Raw genomic sequence first — 18,977 nt, forward strand, 5'->3', positions numbered from 1 at the left:
AATTTAGAACCGGGCGGTGAGAAGCTCCTATTCATGTGGTCAGTAAAAACAATGACCTCATCATCCTTTGGCTGAGGTTTTTCTTCTTCTGGATTGGGGGCGCGATAATGCATGACAGTTTTCTCTGGTAAATAGCTGGTTTTGACAAAGTCTTTGAGTGTGTTCTCAGTGATAATGGAGGGACCCAATTGCATGAAGTGGATGTCTTCGGTGGCATTATGAAGAAAGAAGCCTAAAAGAAAGAATAGTTTGCCAGTTTAAGTTGATTCATTAAGCCGGAGGTAAAAACACTACAGTACATATTCAGAGTGGCGGCTTAAAAGGGGCCTAATGACATATGACTAGCTATAACTTGTGATGTAAGCCGCCATGACCAGATTGATATCTATCAAGAGTGAACTCTGCTAATTGTTGAAAAAACAGGTTTTTACAGACTGGAGCAGGTGATTTGGATCCAGCACTGTGTGAAAAAAGAAAGTAAATTCTAAACCTAAAGGGGCGGCAAAGGAGTTCATGTGCTCTGATGAGATCCTCTATGAAGGGAAAAGTGCTCTGATATTAAAAACAACAGCTAGACTGCTACCGCACGAGTTTTATGCTATATTCAGATCAGACACAATTGCGTTGAAGAGGAACGACGAAGAATAGTGAAGAACACTGAAGAATAGGGCTAACCCTAATGTAGATCTGACGCATAGGAGACGAACACTTACAGATGCAGATGGCCTGTGATGGAGCGCTGGCGTTTTCTGGACCAGTCAGGTTGATGCAACTGCCTGAGTTGGTGCAGCGGTCGGAGGATGGCGGCGGCGAAGCTCGAGGCAGCAGAGGAGTCGCGAGAGGAAGAAGAAGACGAGAAGGCAAAGGGGGAAAATGAAAGGAGGGTGTTTGACCCTATTTATAAGGATAAAGGTAACAGGTGGGCGCAAAAAAGGAGGAGGCCAAAGAATGATTATCCAGCTGCTCGGACGCCTCGATTTTTGGGATGGATATTAAAGATATATTGGATATTGTGTAAAATTAATGACAAGTGACGTCATGGCGGGTTACCACAATCGCAAGAGATGACGTCATGGCGGGTTATGAGATCTCGCACAAATGAAGAAGGATTTTTTCTAAGTGTGGAAGATTGACATGAACAAGTTCAAATCAATCTGGGGCCTAATGTTGGGGATATGACTATTAGGTATGACCCGCCCAGGAGTGGTCGGGTTATACCTATGGCAGTCCATCAATATGAAGCCCATGAGGAGATTGAAGATGGTGGTTCATGAAGCAAGGGCCCAAGGCCCATAGGGGTAAACCACCGTATGTATGACTTATATTCCAAGGCAAGTATATTTAGTCACCCAGCTGGATACGTTGTCTATGAGCCGGCTGGGACTCCGTAAGCCACTGGGCGTCAACCTGTGTATATAAAGGGACGGCCCGGCGGCGGTTCAGGGCAAGAAACAAGAGATCGAAAGCTAGGTCGAGCGTATTTGCTCCCTGGTAATCGAGACATAAGCAATGCCACCTCAAACTAGATTAGGCCTTTACCTTCACCACAAGGGGCCGAACCAGTATAAAATCCTGTGTCCTTTGTCTCATTTAACCCATTTAAGCTAACCTAGTTGCGATGGCTCCACGACCAAGTCCTCACACTAGGACATCTGTCGTGACTATTCCACGAGAGATAGTGTGATCAAAGCATATGGTTTAATAAAGACTTTTGGAGAAGCCTGTATTTACAAGAAAGTGAGTGGGAGCTCTGTAGCATTTCTAATATTATATGTGGATGACATATTGTTGATTGGAAATGATATAGAACTTCTGGATAGCATAAAAGAATACTTGAATAAGAGTTTTTCAATGAAAGACCTTGGTGAAGCTGCTTACATATTAGGCATCTAGATTTATAGAGATAGATCAAGACGCTTAATTGGACTTTCACAAAGCACATACCTTGATAAAGTTTTGAAGAAGTTCAAAATGGATCAGTCAAAGAAAGGGTTATTGCCTGTGTTATAAGGTGTGAAGTTGAGTCAGACTCAAAGCCCGATCACTGCAGAAGATAGAGAGAAAATGAAACTCATTCCCTATGCTTCAGCTATAGGTTCTATCATTTATGCAATGTTATGTACCAGACCTGATGTGTGCCTTGCTATAAGTATAACAGGGAGGTACCAAAGTAATCCCGGAGTGGAGCACTGGACAGCGGTCAAGAACATCCTGAAATACCTTAAAAGGACTAAGATATGTTTCTTGTTTATGGAGGTGTCAAAGAGCTCATCGTAAACGGTAACGTCGATGCAAGCTTTGACACTGATCCAGATGACTCTAAGTCACAATCCGGATGCGTATTTTTATTGAATGGTGGAGCTGTCAGATGGTGTAGTTCCAAGCAAAGCGTCGTGGCGGGATCTACGTGTGAAGCGGAGTACATAGCTGCTTTGGAAGCAGCAAATGAAGGAGTCTGGATGAAGGAGTTCATATTCGATCGAGGTATCATACCTAGTGCATCGGGTCCAATGAAAATCTTTTGTGACAATACTGGTGCAATTGCCTTAGCAAAGGAATCCAGATTTCACAAGAGAACCAAGCACATCAAGAGACACTTCAATTCCATCCGTCATCAAGTGTCGGAGGGAGACATAGAGATTTGCAAGATTCATACGGATCTGAATGTTGCAGACCCATTGACTAAACCTCTTCTACGAGCAAAACATGATCAGCACCAAAACTCCATGGGTGTTAGAATCATTACTTTGTAATCTAGATTAGTGACTCTAGTGCAAGTGGGAGACTGAAGGAAATATGCCCTAGAGGCAATAATAAGTTATTATTTATTTCCTTATTTCATGATAAATGTTTATTATTCATGCTAGAATTGTATTAACCGGAAACTCAGTACATGTGTGAATACATAGATAAAACATATTGTCCCTAGCATGCCTCTACTTGACTAGCTCGTTAATCAAAGATGGTTATGTTTCCTAACCATAGACATGTGTTGTCATTTGATGAATAGGATCACATCATTAGGAGAATGATGTGATGGACATGACCCATCCGTTAGCTTAGCATTATGATCGTTACAGTTTCATTGCTACTGCTTTCTTCATGACTTATACATGTCCCTCAGACTATGAGATTATGCAACTCCCGAATATCGGAGGAACACCTTGTCTGCTATCAAACGTCACAATGTAATTGGGTGATCACAAAGATGCTCTATAGGTGTCTCCGAAGGTGTTTGTTGGGTTGGCATAGATCGAAATTAGAATTTGTCACTTCGTGTTTCAGAGAGGTATCTCTGGCCCTCTCGGTAATGCTCATCACTATAAGCCTTGCAAGCAATGTGACAAATGAGTTAGTAGCAGGATGAAGTATTACGAAATGAGTAAATAGACTTGCCGATAACGAGATTGAACTAGGTATGATGATATTGACGATCAATCTCGGGCAAGTAACATACCGATGACAAAGGGAACAACACATGTTGTTATGCGGTTTGACCGATAAAGATCTTTGTAGAATGTGTAAGATCCAATATTAGCATCCAGGTTTCGCTATTGGTTATTGAATGGAGATGTGTCTCGATCATGTCTACATAGTTCTCGAACCCGTAGGTGTCGGATTTCAGGTTCCGGCAGACCCTTGAGGTTCGAACTCTGGGGTGTGCACGAAGATCTTTCCCCTACTGACTCATGTCTCGAAGCCTCACAAGGAATCTAGGCTAGAAAGAAGAACACACAAGGGACAGGAGGTTTATACTGGTTCAGGCCACCATTGTGGTGTAATACCCTACTCCAGTGTGTGGTGTGGTGGATTGCATCAGGGGCTGATGATGAATAATACAAAGGGTGAACAGCCTCGCGAGGGGCTGTTCTTGAGCTGGTGCGATGAACTGCCTGGGTGAGTTCAGTTGCCTCTTTCTCTCTCTAGCCTACCCGAAATCTGGATCCCATCCCTACTCTGTGGTGGCTAGCTCTATTTATAGAGGGAGGCCCTGGGCCTCTTCCCAAATAATGAGTGGGAAGGGCGCCAATAATTGGCCATTTTGAAGGGGAACATCTAGTACACTTATCCTGACTAAAGTTGGTCTTCGACTGCTAAAGACTCTGATGGTGACGCTGTCCTGGGCTCCACGGTGACCACCATCCTGCCGTCCCGCTGGTCTTGGTCTTGTTGCACCGAAAGGGTAACCTTTGCCTGATGCCTTGGCCTGTGCTTGCCCCCTTTGCACCGAAGGGGAAACAAGGACACTGCACAGGCCGGCGCCCGCCTGGCACCTGCCTGGTCTCGATCGTCATGGCTTGCGTCACGGGCACCTCGTGAGGTACCCTTCTTGATCTCTCCGCCTCCTCGCGAGCCCGCCTGATGAGGCTGCTCCTGAGGAAGCTTCCCATCGTCCGCCCCGCGAGGCTTGGCCCCTCGCGAGGGTCTTGAGCTCGAGCTGATGAAGCTGGGTTGCACTGGGCCTCCGCTTGAGCCACGCCGCAGGCCGTAGGCAGGCAAGTCTGGGGACCCCCATTCCTAGAGCACCGATAGTACCCCCGGGCCCAAGGCACGCCCGGACTTGGCTTAGCAGAGAAGCGAAGGGGCAAGTGCGAAGCGCCGCGGTCCCCAATAGCCTACGGCCTTGGGCGCCGCATGGAGATTGATTGGACGTGGGCGTCTCTGCTTCCCCATGACGCCTCGGCAACCGTCCATCTGACAAAAAAGGGGTGTCTGGGCCAGACTTACTTGCTTCGTTCTTGTTCGCCTTGCTCTAGATCCCCTTTCTTGCTCTTCTCCTTCTCGCTTCCGAAATCCTCCAAATCCGCCTCGATCCCTTCCATTCGGCAAGCCATAGCGCCTCACAAGACCCCGACCGAGGCCTGGTACTCGCCAGCTTTGGATCCCCCGAACGTGTCAGAGAAGAATCTCGCCCTCACGCGCCTGATGACGGTGGCGCAGGGCAACGAGGGGGGGACTGTGCTCAAGACCGGCTCCGCCCAGCCTGAAGGCAAGGGGAGAACCTTCTACCCGCTCTTTGTGAGCGCCATCATCGCCGGTCTGGTGCCTCCTTTTTTCCAGTTCTTCCTTGCTGTTCTTCGCCAATGCAATTTGCAAGCTCTGCACCTCCACCCCAACTCTGTTCTTCTCCTGGCGATTTTCGCCTACTATTGTGAGGCTCACATTGGAGTGATGCCCTCAATGGCCTTGCTGCGTCATTACTTCTCCCTCCGGGTTTCTGGTGTCCACATCACCACATGTGCGAGCTTTATCGCATACTCCAACTCCAATGCCATCTCGAAGCCTGGGAAGAGGATCGAAGGCTTCCGGAGCAAGTGGGTCATGGTGGATGTTGGGCGCATCCACCCTCGATTGGTGCTGCCTACGGGGCAGCCCAAGGCCGTTGATGCGTGGTCTCGCGTGGAGCTTGTCAATCCCCCTGCGAAGGTGGTGCTGAAGAGGATGGACGCGGACCTGAGGCCAGGAAACTTGGGGGCGGCGAAGCTGACTGGGGCTACGCTCTTGAGGGAGTTCCTGGAGCACCGGGTGGCTCCACTCCGGGAGCACTCGCTCCCATTGTGGAGGCTTGGGGAGGCAGATGCCGCCCTTCTCCTAAGCTCTGAGGCCCTGGCCCACAAAGATCTGGCCGCGGCTCTCCATTCCTTGGTTGGGGGAGACGTGGCGAGCCCGGAGGGTGCTCCTATCGCCATGTTCCTTTGCAACAACTAGGAGCAGGTGGTGAACGCCATGCCTACCTTCAACGGTGAGGGGCTGGTGCCCGCAGAAGCTCCTAGGGATCTGGCGATGTTGGCGACGGTGAACGTGTCCTCCGACGACTCCAGCGGGAGTGAGGAGGAAGAAGAGGAGGAAGAAGAAGAGCCTGACTCTGAGGCGAACGGCGAGGAGTCGGGGGAGTCCTTCCCTCGGCGCAGGTCCCGCGCCCTCTGCTCCATGCCGGACGATGACGAGGCCGGTGCTAGGCGAGGCGGGGAGGACTCTCCCTTGGTCCCGAGGAAGGGTAGGACGGGGCTGGTTTCCCAGGGTCTGCTCTGGTCCCGGGGCGGTCTAAGGCCAGCTCTGGCCCTCTCGATGCGCCTTCTGCCTCTGGGCCTCCCAAGGCTGACCCCGGCTGTAGGCTCTCAGGCTTCAAGTTTGGCCGGAGGCTGCTTGAGTCCGCGAACGAAAACCAGTAAGTGCTCGATTCATGTTTTGCTTTGTTTCTGCCGCCATGGCTTGACGTCTGCAACCTTTTGGCCAGGCCGGCGCCTACAGCAAAAAGGTTGAGGCGATTTTGCCTACTGGGGCAGCGCCTTCATCTGCAGGGAAAGGAGGTGGCGAGGCTCGTGCCTCCCCTGCCCGGTCGTCTTTGCGAGCCCAACATGGACGCTCTGGCGAGGAGTCAGCCCCCGTGGCCCCGCTGACTCTGGAGGTGCCTACGCTTGATGCTGCCACCGAGGTGGCCAAGGCCCAGGGGGTTCCTTCTTCCCAGGATGTGATCACGCTGTCGTCCTCTCTGCCTATTCCACCGGCTCCCGTCTCTTCTGCTTCCTCTGTCGTCCTGGACCGGCCTGCCAACGAGCTGAACCGGTTGCAGGAGGATCTTCAGAGCACGGACCCCTGTCTGGTGGCCGAGCGCCTGGAGCTAGCCTCTGGCTGGGTCCGCTCTGACGCTTCTGTCCGAGCGGCGCTGAGCCAGGCCACGTCAGCCTCCGATGAGGAGAAGCAAGCCGCCTCCCATGCCAAAGCCGCTCGCGACGCTGCCTTGGGCGATGCTGTGGATGCCTGGTGCCGCTGTAAGGCGCTGGAGGACGAGCTGCAAGGCCTGCATGATGAGCTCGCCAAGGAGGTCCGCGACCGCGAGGAGAAGGAGAAGGGGATGAAGGCTCGGGAGGCTGCCGTCAGGGACCGGGACACCGAGCTCGATGACCGTCGTGGCCGGTTGGAGACGGTGGAGCAGGCGCTGAAGGCAGTGAGGACCGAGCTAGACGGCAAGGCGAAGGTCCTGGCCGAGGATCGAGTGGCCTTCGCGAAGCTGGAGGAGAAAGCTCGCACCGCGCTGAAGACGCTTTATGAGGGCGGCTTAGAGAAGCCGTTGGCTGGCGCAGAGGACGGCCCCGCCGAGCTGCTTCCCTTCCTGGTCCGTGCACTTGAAGATGTCGCAGACGGCCTTGGTCCCACGGCCGAGGCCGAGGCGCGTGCCCTGTCTTCTGCAGCGCTGACGCGTGTCCTCAGCCACGTCTACCTTCGCGACCCCAACGTCGACCTCGACAACCTGCTAGAACATGTGAGCGCGACCTTGCCGCTGCTGCTGCTGAGGCTATGAAAGGCCGAGCTGAGGCTTTGTTGGGGAGGTTCCACGCCTTCAGCACCTGGCCCGGGCGCGGTGCCGCCAGCTCCGCGGCCTCAGGAGGTGGAGCCGCCCAGCGTGACTCCTCTACAGGCGGCGGCGCCACCGAAAAGTGATTCCTTCGCGGCTTCTGTCTTGCTTCAGTTCTTGCAACATGCACCATGCCTCGTGGAGGCGTTTAAACTTGTGTTTGGCATTGTGAAACAATCTATGGCCTGTAATATTTGCTTTTGAATTCCCTAGAATTTGCATTTTCCCCTCCTATTTGCTTGTGTTCTACGTCGGCAGGGCCCGGCCCCGCGCATACCTCAGCTGCCATTAGCCCCGACCGGGAACCAGGACGGGACTAAGGAGTGATGGGCTACGTGACCAGTTAGGCTCCTGAGTCGCGATGCTCAGGAGTCCCCGTTGACGCGCAAACAGCAAGTAGGGAAGGGAGGCATAGGAGTGGATTTGTCGTTCTACGTCGGCAGGGCCCGGCCCCGCGCATACCTCAACCGCCGTTAGCCTTTCGGAACTAAGGAGTGAGGGGCTACGTGACCAGTTAGGCTCCTGAGTTGCGATGCTCAGGGGTCCCCCTTGATGTTCAAACGAGTTTTCATACCTTGGCTCCGCTCGAGGAGGGGCGCGCGACGACCAGGTCCGAGGAACCTGGCTGGGTGGCATGCGCTCGGGCGTGGCCTGGGCGCAGCCCCCATGTCCAGCCCCCGGCACTCCCGAGGGGAGGCATTGCGATGGTGCCAGACACTAAGCTCTGGGCTCCCTGAGGTTGATACAGCCATGGGCCACCCTCAGTTGTTTATCACCAGCGCGGAGCATAGTGCTTCCGTATGTGTACGGGCATAGCCGCTCCTCGGCAGTGTCATCAGCCAGCGTGGAGCATGGTGCTTCCACTGGTGCATGGGAGGGGGCTCCCCTCCGGGAGGAGCCCCCGGGGCGTGTACAGCCCCACCCTGACACGTGGCCGGCACGGTAGGGCTAGGAGAGGTGTATCTGGGCACCCGTGATCCAGCACGGGACTCACGAGGCCCTACCTCAAGGCAGGTTGTGCCTGGCTCTTGGCCTTTATCAATAGTATGTTCCTGCAAGGTGGTTAGAATGCAAATGCTCTATGTCCTCAGGTCCCGGCCCTCGAGCAAGCTCAGCCGCCGCTGATATGACAGGTCGCGATGCCGTGGGTCAAGGCCAGGGGGTGAGGGCTGGAGAGCCAGTAAGAGCCCATGAATCGCGATGCTCAGGCACCCTCCTTTTAACGTGCAAGCACTTTGCAAGAGAGTGGAGAGGTCCACGATCGGCAGCAGACAATAATCATGGGAATCCGATTAAGCATGGAGGAGCAAATCCATTTAGATAGATGCGGAAAAAGCAAATGCCACTGTGTCAGGCCCGAGCAGCTTGGGGATAATGCAGCCCGAGGGGTGCCCCCAATTAGGTAGGCAAAGAACATAAGCAAAACAGATACATGCCGCAGGGACGGACCCACGCGACCTGGGAATGATGCAGCCCTGTGGGCGCTCCCAGCTGAAAATGGAACTTTGAAAGATGTCACCTGATACCATTGGAGATGAAGGGATGCTGAAGTAGCGGACGACGTGTGGTGAGGAAGCCGACCCTCATGAGCTCCCGGGGCCAGGAGCCTCGGGAGGCTCCGAAGGTGCAGGTGGATCTTCGAGGACCATCTCCATCTCTGCCAGGACCGCGCAATGCCTGGCCTCCTGAGCCTCCAGAATGCTCCTCCGCAGGCGCTGATGAGCCGCGGCCGCGTTCGGCAGGCCAAAAGGCATGCGAACGTAGCTGTGAGGTGGACCCTCGCAACGCCCAATGCGCGAAGGCCAGAGGCTCTCCTGAGATGCAGCTCGGTTGAGCCCTGGTGCCTTGATGCAGACGCGCAGCCCACCATCCTCGCCTGGATGGGGGGGCTACGACGAGCAAGCGGCGGTTGCCATGAATGACTCTTGACTCCTATAGCTCCTGAGTGTTTCTCGCGATGAACTCCTGAGGGTTTGGCCCTCCTTACCTCATACCTTCCTGAGGGAAACGCGCTTTGAAGCACGCCTCCAAGTGGTGCCCGAGCGCCTCCCTCGTGACCTTGGCAAGGTCGGTGGCCCTCCAGGAGAGAGCCCCCGAGCCCTGCCCGAGGAGGGCGCTGGGCGCGCCTTCCTATGCGATAGAGGGTGGCGCCCCTTGAACGGGCGCGGATCCTGACGCAACGCCTCTGGAGGTGCCTGCCTCCTGATGGTTTGGGCCAGGTGAAGTCTTCTTCTTTGTAGGGACTACCTCGAGAAGGCTCCCGCTCCTGTGATCTAGGTCTTCGATTGCCGCGGCTTGGAAGGCACGCTCAAGAGAACACACTGCATCCTTTTCTTCACAGGGGACTGTGATGACTCCACCGCTTCCTGGCATCTTGAGGACATTGTAGCCATGGTGAGTCACTGCCATGAACTTGGCCAGGGCTGGGTACCCGAGGATGGCATTGTATGGCAGGCGAATGTGGGCGACGTCGAAGTCAATGAGCTCAGTGTGGTAGTTGTTGCGCTGCCCAAAGGTGACAGGAAGGCGAACTTGCCCTATCGGAATGGTGGAACCATCAGTGACTCCTGAGAAAGGCTTGATCGGCTGGAGCTGATCATATGGCACTTGGAGATTGTTGAACGTCTCGACGGACAGGATGTTGAGTCCTGCTCCGCCATGGATGAGGGTCCTGGTGACTTGCACATTGCTGATGACTGGGCAACAAAGCATTGGGAGGACTCCGGCGGTTGCCGCGCGCTTGAGCTGGTCCGCTGAGATGAACGTGATAGCGCACACAGACCACCTGAGAGGGCGCGTGGCCTCAAGCTTGGGGAGGACTGCATTCACCTCTCAAGCAAACTGCTTGAAGATGCGGTATGAGGCTGGGGCCTGGGCGCCGCCCAGGATGCAAGCGATTGCGCGTGGCTCCTAGAAGCCCCCAGCCCCCTCGTCCTGATGCTGGTCTTCATTCCTCCTTGGCGGTGGTGGCAGAGGAGGGAGGCCTACGTTGCCTTGCGGGCGATCCTCACGAGGCTGATCCCTCCAACCTCCCTCGCGAGGCTGGTCCGACCAACGGTCCTTGCGAGGTCGGTCACGCCACCCTTGGCGAGGGCCACGGTCTTTCCATCGTCCTCCACCTCTTCCTCCCACTCGGCCATAGCCCCGATTGTTGCGCTCGGGGCGTCGGCCGATACGCCCATCTCGGACAGCCCTGAGCTCTTGGCATTCATTGGTGTTGTGGGTGTGGAGGTCGTGGTACACGCAGTACCGGCTACCCTTGGATGACTCCGGCTGATCCCTCCCTCGCTTGGTGTTTGGCTCCGTTGCGAGCACAACAGCTCCTTTGCGCTTCACGTCCTTGACCTTGGGCTTCTTCTCTTCCGGATCAGCAGCTGGAAACTCGAGGAGGGAGAGGCGCCCTTCCTCAGCCATGGCGCACTTGGTCGCCAAGTTGAACAGCTCCAGAGATGTGCACAGGTCTTCATGGATCGCTAGCTCCTCTTTCATCTCGATGTCACGCACGCCATCAGAGAAGGCTGAGATGATTGCTTCCTCAGTCACCCTGGGGATCTTGAGGTGGGCGTTCTTGAAGCGCTGGATGTACTTCTGCAGGGTCTCTCCTGGCTGTTACTTGATTTGGCACAGGTCACTCATGGCCAGGGGCCGGTCGCGAGTGCCTTGGAAGTTGGCGATGAAGCGAGTGCGCATCTCGTCCCAAGAGGAGATCACGCTGGGAGGCAGGTTTAGGAGCCAGGTGCAGGCGCCATCCTTGAGCGCCATGGGAAACCAGTTTGCCATGACCTTTTCATCCCCGTTGGCCGCCTCGATGACCAGCTCGTAGAGCTGGAGGAACTCCGCGGGGTCGGCAGTACCGTCGTAGCGAGGAGGCAGATATGGCTTGTACTTGCTCGGCCAGGCCACGCTGCGCAGCTCGGCGGTGAAGGCGCGGCAGCCTGCAATCGCTATAGGGGGCCTTTGGTGACGAAGGGCTTGATCTTGGAGGTCTCCGTGCGCTGCTGCCAGCAGCAGCGCGGGGTCTTGGCGCGCTGGAGCAGGAACGCGGTCATGGTGTGCTGGCGCTGGGAGCACGCGAGCAACTTCTTGAGGGCGAGGGACCTCTTGGCAGCTCCTTTCTTGCTGCGCGGGCGCTGGGCCCGGCGAGTCTTGTCCAGGGGCCGTGTGCCTTGGGGCCAGGGTACCTTCTTGAGGAGGAGGAGGAGGAGGTGCCTCCGGAGCTGCGTTGCCCGCGCAGGGCAGAGGGCGATGCAGCAAGAGGGACGGCGCAGGGGAGCCCCCTGCAGCGCTGATGAGCTCGGTGATGCGAGCGAGCCACTCGCCGTAGAGGTCGTCGACGGGGCGATAGTGCAGGAGCTCACGTGCCAGGAGCAGCGCGGCGTGCGCGTTCGCGGGAGCGCGACGAGCGTGCGACAACAAGCCTGTCGGAGTCACCGACGGGGTGGCGGTGCGGCCTTCCCGCCGCACCGAGGGATGCAGCAACGACGCCTGCTGCTTGTTCCCCGCCGGGCCAGTGGCAGCGTGGGCGGCAGGCAACGGGGAACGACGGGGAGGCCTGCCGACGGGGGCCGTCTGGGCAACATGGGCCGTGAGAGCAGTCCGACAATCGGCGCGGGCTCGACGAGCATCAGACATGGGCACGACGGACGACGAACGCGAGGCGGTGGAAGAAGGATTCCGGCGCACCCCTACCTGGCACGCCAAATGTCGGATTTCGGGTTCCGGCAGACCCTTGAGGTTCGAACTCTGGGGTGCGCATGAAGATCTTTCCCCTACCGACTCACGTCTCGAAGCCTCACAAGGAATCTAGACTAAAAAGAAGAACCCACAAGGGACACGAGGTTTATACTGGTTCAGGCCACCATTGTGGTGTAATACCCTACTCCAGTGTGTGGTGTGGTGGATTGCCTCAGGGGCTGATGATGAACAATACAAAGGGTGAACAGCCTCGCGAGGGGCTGTTCTTGAGCTGGTGCGATGAACTGCCTGGGTGAGTTCAGTCGCCTCTTTCTCTCTCTAGCCTACCCGAAATCTGGATCCCATCCCTACTTTGTGGTGGCTAGCTCTATTTATAGAGGGAGGCCCTGGGCCTCTTCCCAAATAATGAGCGGGAAGGGCGCCAACAATTGGCCATTTTGAAGGGGAACATCTAGTACACTTATCCTGACTAAAGTTGGTCTTCGACTGCCAAAGACTCTGGCGGTGACGCCGTCCTGGGCTCCACGGTGACCTCCATCCTACCGTCCCGCTGGTCTTGGTCTTGTTGCACCGAAATGGTAACCTTTGCCTGATGCCTTGGCATGTGCTTGCCCCCTTTGCACCGAAGGGGAAACAAGGACACTGCACAGGCGGGCGCCTGCCTGGCGCCTGCTTGGTCTCGATCGTCATGGATTGCGTCACGGGCACCTCGCGAGGTATCCTGCCTTGATCTCTCCGCCTCCTCACGAGCCCGCCTGATGAGGCTGCTCCTGAGGAAGCTTCCTGTCGTCCGCCCCGCGAGGCTTGGCCCCTTGCGAGGATCTTGAGCTCGAGCTGATGAAGCTGGGCTGCACTGGGCTTCCGCTTGAGCCATGCCGCAGGCCGCAGTTAGGCAAGTCTAGGGACCCCCGTTCCCAGAACACCGACAGTAGGGTCCACACACTTAACATTCGATGACGATATGTATTATGAGTTATGTGTTTTTGATGACCGAAGTTTGTTCGCAGTCTCGGATGAGATCACAAACGTGACAAGGAGTCTCGAAATGGCCGAGGCATAAAGATTGATATATTCGATCATGTTATTCGGACACCGGAAGTGTTCCGGGTGGTTTCGGGTAAAAACGGAGTGCCGGAGGGGTTACCGGAACCCACTGGGGGAACTAATGAGCCACCATGGGCCTTAGTGGAGAGAGAGGAGGGCGGCCAGGGCAGGCTGCGTGCCCCCCCTTTAGCAGTCTGAATTGGGCAAGGGAAGGGGGGCGGCGCCCCCTTTCCTACTCCCTCTCCCTATCCTTCCTTCCCCCTTTCTTCCTTGGAGGGGATTCCTACTAGGACTAGGAAGTCCTAGTAGGACTCCTCCTCTTGGGGCGTGCCATAGGGCCGGCCGGCCTCCCCCTCGCTCCTTTATATACGGGGGCAGGGGGCACCCAAGGACACACAAGTTTCTCTTAACCGTGTACGGTGCCCCCCTCCACAGTTACACACCTCAATCATACCATCGTAGTGCTTAGGCGAAGCCCTGCGCCGGTAACATCATCATCACCGTCACCATGCCGTCGTGCTGACGGAACTCACCCTCGTCCTCAACTAGAACAAGAGCACGACGGACATCATCGAGCTAAACGTGTGTTGTACGCGTAGGTGTCGTACGTTCGGTATTTGGATTGGTTGGATCGAAAAGAAGTTCGACTACATCAACCGCGTTATTGAAACGCTTCCGCTTTCGGTCTGCGAGGGTACGTGGACACACTCTCCTCTCTCGTTGCTATGCATCTCCTAGATATATCTTGCATGATCGTAGGAATTTTTTTGAAATTTCTATGTTCCCCAACATAACTAGCCATTCATATAAGCCAAATTTGGTCTTAAATGCGGTTTTCCATTCATCACCTTCTTGGATGCGTATTTGATAGTAGCCACTCTTAAGATCAATATTAGAGAAAATGGTGGCTCCGCTAAGCTCATCAAGCATATCATCTAGGCATGGAATAGGGTACCAATATCTAATGGTGATAGCATTGATGGGACGACAATCGGAACACATGCGATAAGTACCATCTTTCTTTGGAACAAGGATTACCAAAACGGCACAAGGGCTCAATCTTTCACGTACATGACCATTGTCGATGAGTTGTTGTACTTGCCGTTGTATCTCCTTAGTTTCCTCGGGGTTGACGTGGTAGGGAGCCTTGTTAGGTAGAGGTGCTCCAGGGATGAGGCCGATTTGGTGTTCAATGCCTCGTACTGGAGGTAGACCCGGAGGTAGCTCATCGGGGAAAACATCATGGAATTCCTGCAAAAGATAAGACAACACTAAAGGTAGATCGTGAGAGGTGTTAGTTTTTGGTGCCTCGTCCTTGCACACAAGGACATAGTGCATAACACTTGATGGGTTCTCACACACTTCTCTCATCTCACTTTTGGTGGCAAATAGGACTAAGTTTTTCTTGTCGCTCATCATGGAGGCACTCGATTTTGGCTTGTGGCACTCACTCTCTTTTGGGTGGGTCACTCTCTCACTCTTTTCTCCATGATGGGTGGCTTTCTTGTCGGCGATCACTTGACTTAGAGACATAGGTCATAGCACATACTCCTTTCCTTTCATCGTGAATCTATAGTGATTGGTACGCCCGTTGTGGATGACGCCTCGGTCAAATTTCCATGGTCGACCAAGAAGGAGGTGGCAAACGGACATCGGGATGACATCACACTCCAAAGTGTCTTCATATGCTCCTATCTTGAAAGAAACTTGCACCGTATGCTCAACTTGGATAGTGTCGGCATCACTTAGCCATTGAACCTTGTAGGGGTGTGGGTGCTTCATCTTGACCAATTGGAGCTTGGAGCATAGTTCTTCACTTGCCAAGTTGTGAAAACTACCTCCATCAATGATGACCTTGACGGACCTTCCATTGATGTCGGACTTGGTGTGGAAGATGTGGCATCTTTGGTCTTCATCTTGTTGATGTTGAAGAGTCAAGACTTTGGAGACAACGAGAGCGGGGCTCGAATCCTCATCACAAAAGACTTGATCATCTTCATCTTCATTCACGCGCCAGTGCATGGCCACTTGCTCAAGGGCTTCCATCTCCTCTTCACTCATGGAGTCATAGGATCCGTCGTCATTGCGGATCATGGTGTGCTTGTTGGTACACTCAAAGGACTTGTGGCCTCGGCTGCCGCATGTGAAACGCTTGATGGAACTTGTCTTGACGATCTCATCAGTTGGAGTAGATGATAAAGCTCGCGGCTTGAAGTTGCTTGTAGTAGGAGGATGACTTGAGGTTGTCAAAGTTTTCTTGTAACTCGACTTGTCATTGTTGCTTGTAGATGGCTTGGCTGAGGTAGAAGTTGTTGGAGTCGTTGAAGCTTGGTTGTTGGAGAAGCCGTAGCTCTTGGAAGAGTACTTGGCATACTTGAAGTCATCTTGTACTTGACGTTTCGCTTTGGTAGCTTGATGCACTAGCTCAATGAGGTTGGAGTAGGGTGGGAAGTCGGCAATCTTCTTGATGGGATGATTGAGGCCGTTCAAGAAACGGGCCATTTTCTCATCATCTTCCGTGACACTGGCTCTTATCATGGCAATCTCCATTTCCTTGTAGTATTGTTCAACGCTCTTTGTTCCTTGCTTGAGGAGTTGGAGTATCTTCAAGAGATCATGGTTGTAGTAGGTTGGCACAAAGAATGCTCGCATGACATCCCTCATTTGATCCCATGTGGTGATTGGTGGTTCACCTCTTGCTTCTCGACTCTCAAGGACTTGTTCCCACCATATGGGCACATAGTCTTGGAACTAAAGGGATGCCATAGCGATCTTCTAATCTTCCTCATAGTTGTGCAAGAGAAAGATCTTGTCGACCTTCAATGCCCATGAAAGGTACTCTTCGGGATCATTGCTTCCATTAAACTTGGGCATGGTGAACTTGAGCTTGCCATAGTGTTGCTCTTCATTGGGGATGATGATGACGCCCTTGACGTGGATGATTTTCAACCTCATATTGCTCTTGGCGTGGAGGATTTCCATAGTCGTCATGCTCTTGGTGAACCTGAGGTTGTGGATGAGCTTGTCGAGCTTGTGGAGGAGCTTGAGGAACTTGACGATGCACTCTTTCTTGGTAGTTGCGCTCTTGAATTTATTTGCGAAGTGCTTCCTCTTGATTGCGCGTATCTCGGTTGCGGTTGGCGATGGCTCAACTTGACTCTCGAAGGGCACGTTGCGCCTCAAGTGCTTGAGCTTCACGTTGTTGTTGTTGAAGATGTTGAGCCTCGGCATCTTATTCGTCTTGGTGTTGGCATGCTCACTCTTCCTCTTGGTGACGTTGGTGTTGCATGTCTTGTGCTTGTGCATGAGTAGCTTGGTTTTGGCGATGACGATGTGCTTTCTCGTCGAATTGCTCTTGTGGATGATTGCCATGTAGGGGATTGCGAGCTGCTTGACGGTCTTGGCACGCGGCTCGACGTAGAGTGTTTGATGTCGGTGTACTTGAGCCGGAGAGGGTGTCGTCGGAGTGTTGACTCGAGTGGCTCCGTCTTGAGTAGGACTGAGTGGTAGAAGAGTGGTTTACCAACAAGGCACGAATCTCGTCCATTCTTGCATCATTCTCTTGTTTGTGTGCATTGAGCTTGTTGTCGAAGTAGTCTCTTGTTCGTTGCTCGGAGAGTCGCAAGTCGGTGGTGAGATTGTCGATGCGGTCGCTCATTGGTTGTTGTTCTTGATGCAAAGCTCTTTGCGCACCAAAGAGGTGTCTCTTGGTGACATAGGATGACATGTCGTCGTCTTGCTCGATGAAGAGTGGGTTGGTAGAAGAACTTGGCCTATACATCATTCCAAGCAAATATGTGAGTGGGAGAAAGAGAAGAACTTATACCAAACGTACCTTGGCCGATGTTGAAGATGGATCAATGATCACTCAAATGTGGAACAAGTAAATAGCACAATTGGTACCAATTCTTGTCGGTTCTCACACCTACACAAGTAAAAGCTTATGGTGGATCTCGGTTAGGATGCTGGCACAAAATTTGATGCAATTGTTAGTGAGCCTTAATAATGTTGGCATAGATTCACAAATTTGTAAATGCAACAAGTAGACCAATAGCAAGATATGGTACAGACATACACGCAAATAGATAAGTGGAGTTGTGCATCCAAGGAGTGAGACAAAATATGGAATCCACAAAAATGCTCTTGTTGCACAACATTAGAGAGGCGCTAGCACGATTGCACAATAGGCGGATACGAAACTTGTGCACAACCTACTAGGCAAAAATGCAACAACTTCTATCCCAAGTATGCTATATGTATGGTATTCCGGTGATATGATCCAAGATGATCGAGTATGACAATTTTAATGTAGTATTATGCTACGGTTTTTGCTTATAGGCTCTTTGCTTATCTTCCCCTCTTGCTTAAAAGCATGTTTGGCTCTTTCTCTTTTGAGCTCTTTTCTCATGCAAATCTTCACGAACCAAGATAGCAATTGTGTATGCGATGACAACTTTGTGACACAAGAGATGATACCAAGATATGCACCACGATGATATGGTATGTATGCTATGGGAAGTATGATCACTAATGTGCACAAGTCACGTTGCTGGCAATACACAAAGGCTAGTCTCGATGGGAAAGCAACACAAAATTGGGCTATGGTGGTTATCAAGGCAATGGCAAGGAATAGACAAAGATGTCGTCAAGGTTACCATCGAGGTAGTCATTTGTAAGCAAGAACGGTTGTTGGCGATGACGAGTCCTTGGCGAAGATGAGCGGTGGTGATGTTGATGTCGAACCGTACCTATATAGCCGAAACACAATAGGACACGGGAACCACAACTCAAATTCTCAACAACCAAAATGTGTCAAAATTGACGGAGGTGCTAGCGGGTAAGCAATGATGGAGCTTGTGGAAAGCGGTGGCGATATGCGGAAGTGATGGTGGTATGCGGAAGACAATTTGGCGAAAGTTAGGCGGGAAACAGAGTGGTGGATTGAAGTGATGCTGTCAGGGGTCGGATGTCCGGGGGTCACAAGCCGGATGTCCGGGCTCGGGATCCGTGGATGGACTCGATGAACTCCGCGTGGAAAGGTCAAATCCGGGGCAAAATTCGCAAGATTTTGTTGACGGAAATTGGGGAAAGCTAGATCTACCTGCTACACACAAAATCCGTTGATCAAATCCAACAAAACTACATCACACCAACAGATCACAAAAAAAAGTTGGGGCTATTTTTGGTGGGGATTTTCGAAGTTGGGGAAGAACACAATGAAATCAAACTAGAAAAAGAGGGGTAGGGGCTCCAAATACGTGATCAACGTGGCTCATGATATCAAGATGATGTAGGGTAGAACCCTAGATGCCCGATCTTTCATGATTGGAGGGAATCCTACGAAAAACGCAAAGAACACAAGGAGAAATCACGACAGGAAACATGAGAGAATCACTCAAACCAACAAGATCTGGTCACACATATGCTAGATCCTTGAAACACAATGAGTGATACACGATTCAAAGTCAACAAAGGACGATACAAAAGGTCTTCTCCGTGAGGAGGTCTTGAAGGGTCTTCCCGTGACGGGGTCTTGAATCCACTTGGGGCATCTTCTCCGAAGAGGTCGTGAGCTCCGAGGAGAAGTAACCAAGTGGATGAGCAAAGCTCTATCTCAAATATGAGCTAAACCAATGCTAACCCTAGAAAGAGGGAAGAGTAGTATATATAGTCTAGGTGGGTGATGTATACTACACAACCTTCTTCTTGTAGACGTTGTTGGGCCTGCAAGTGCACAGGTTTGTAGGACAGTAGCAAATTTCCCTCAAGTGGATGACCTAAGGTTTATCAATCCGTAGGAGGCGTAGGATGAACATGGTCTCTCTCAAGCAACCCTGCAACCAAATAACAAAGAGTCTCTTGTGTCCCCAACACACCCAAT

Source organism: Triticum dicoccoides, chromosome 6B, assembly GCF_002162155.2.
Source record: "Triticum dicoccoides isolate Atlit2015 ecotype Zavitan chromosome 6B, WEW_v2.0, whole genome shotgun sequence".
Taxonomy (NCBI): domain Eukaryota; kingdom Viridiplantae; phylum Streptophyta; class Magnoliopsida; order Poales; family Poaceae; genus Triticum; species Triticum dicoccoides.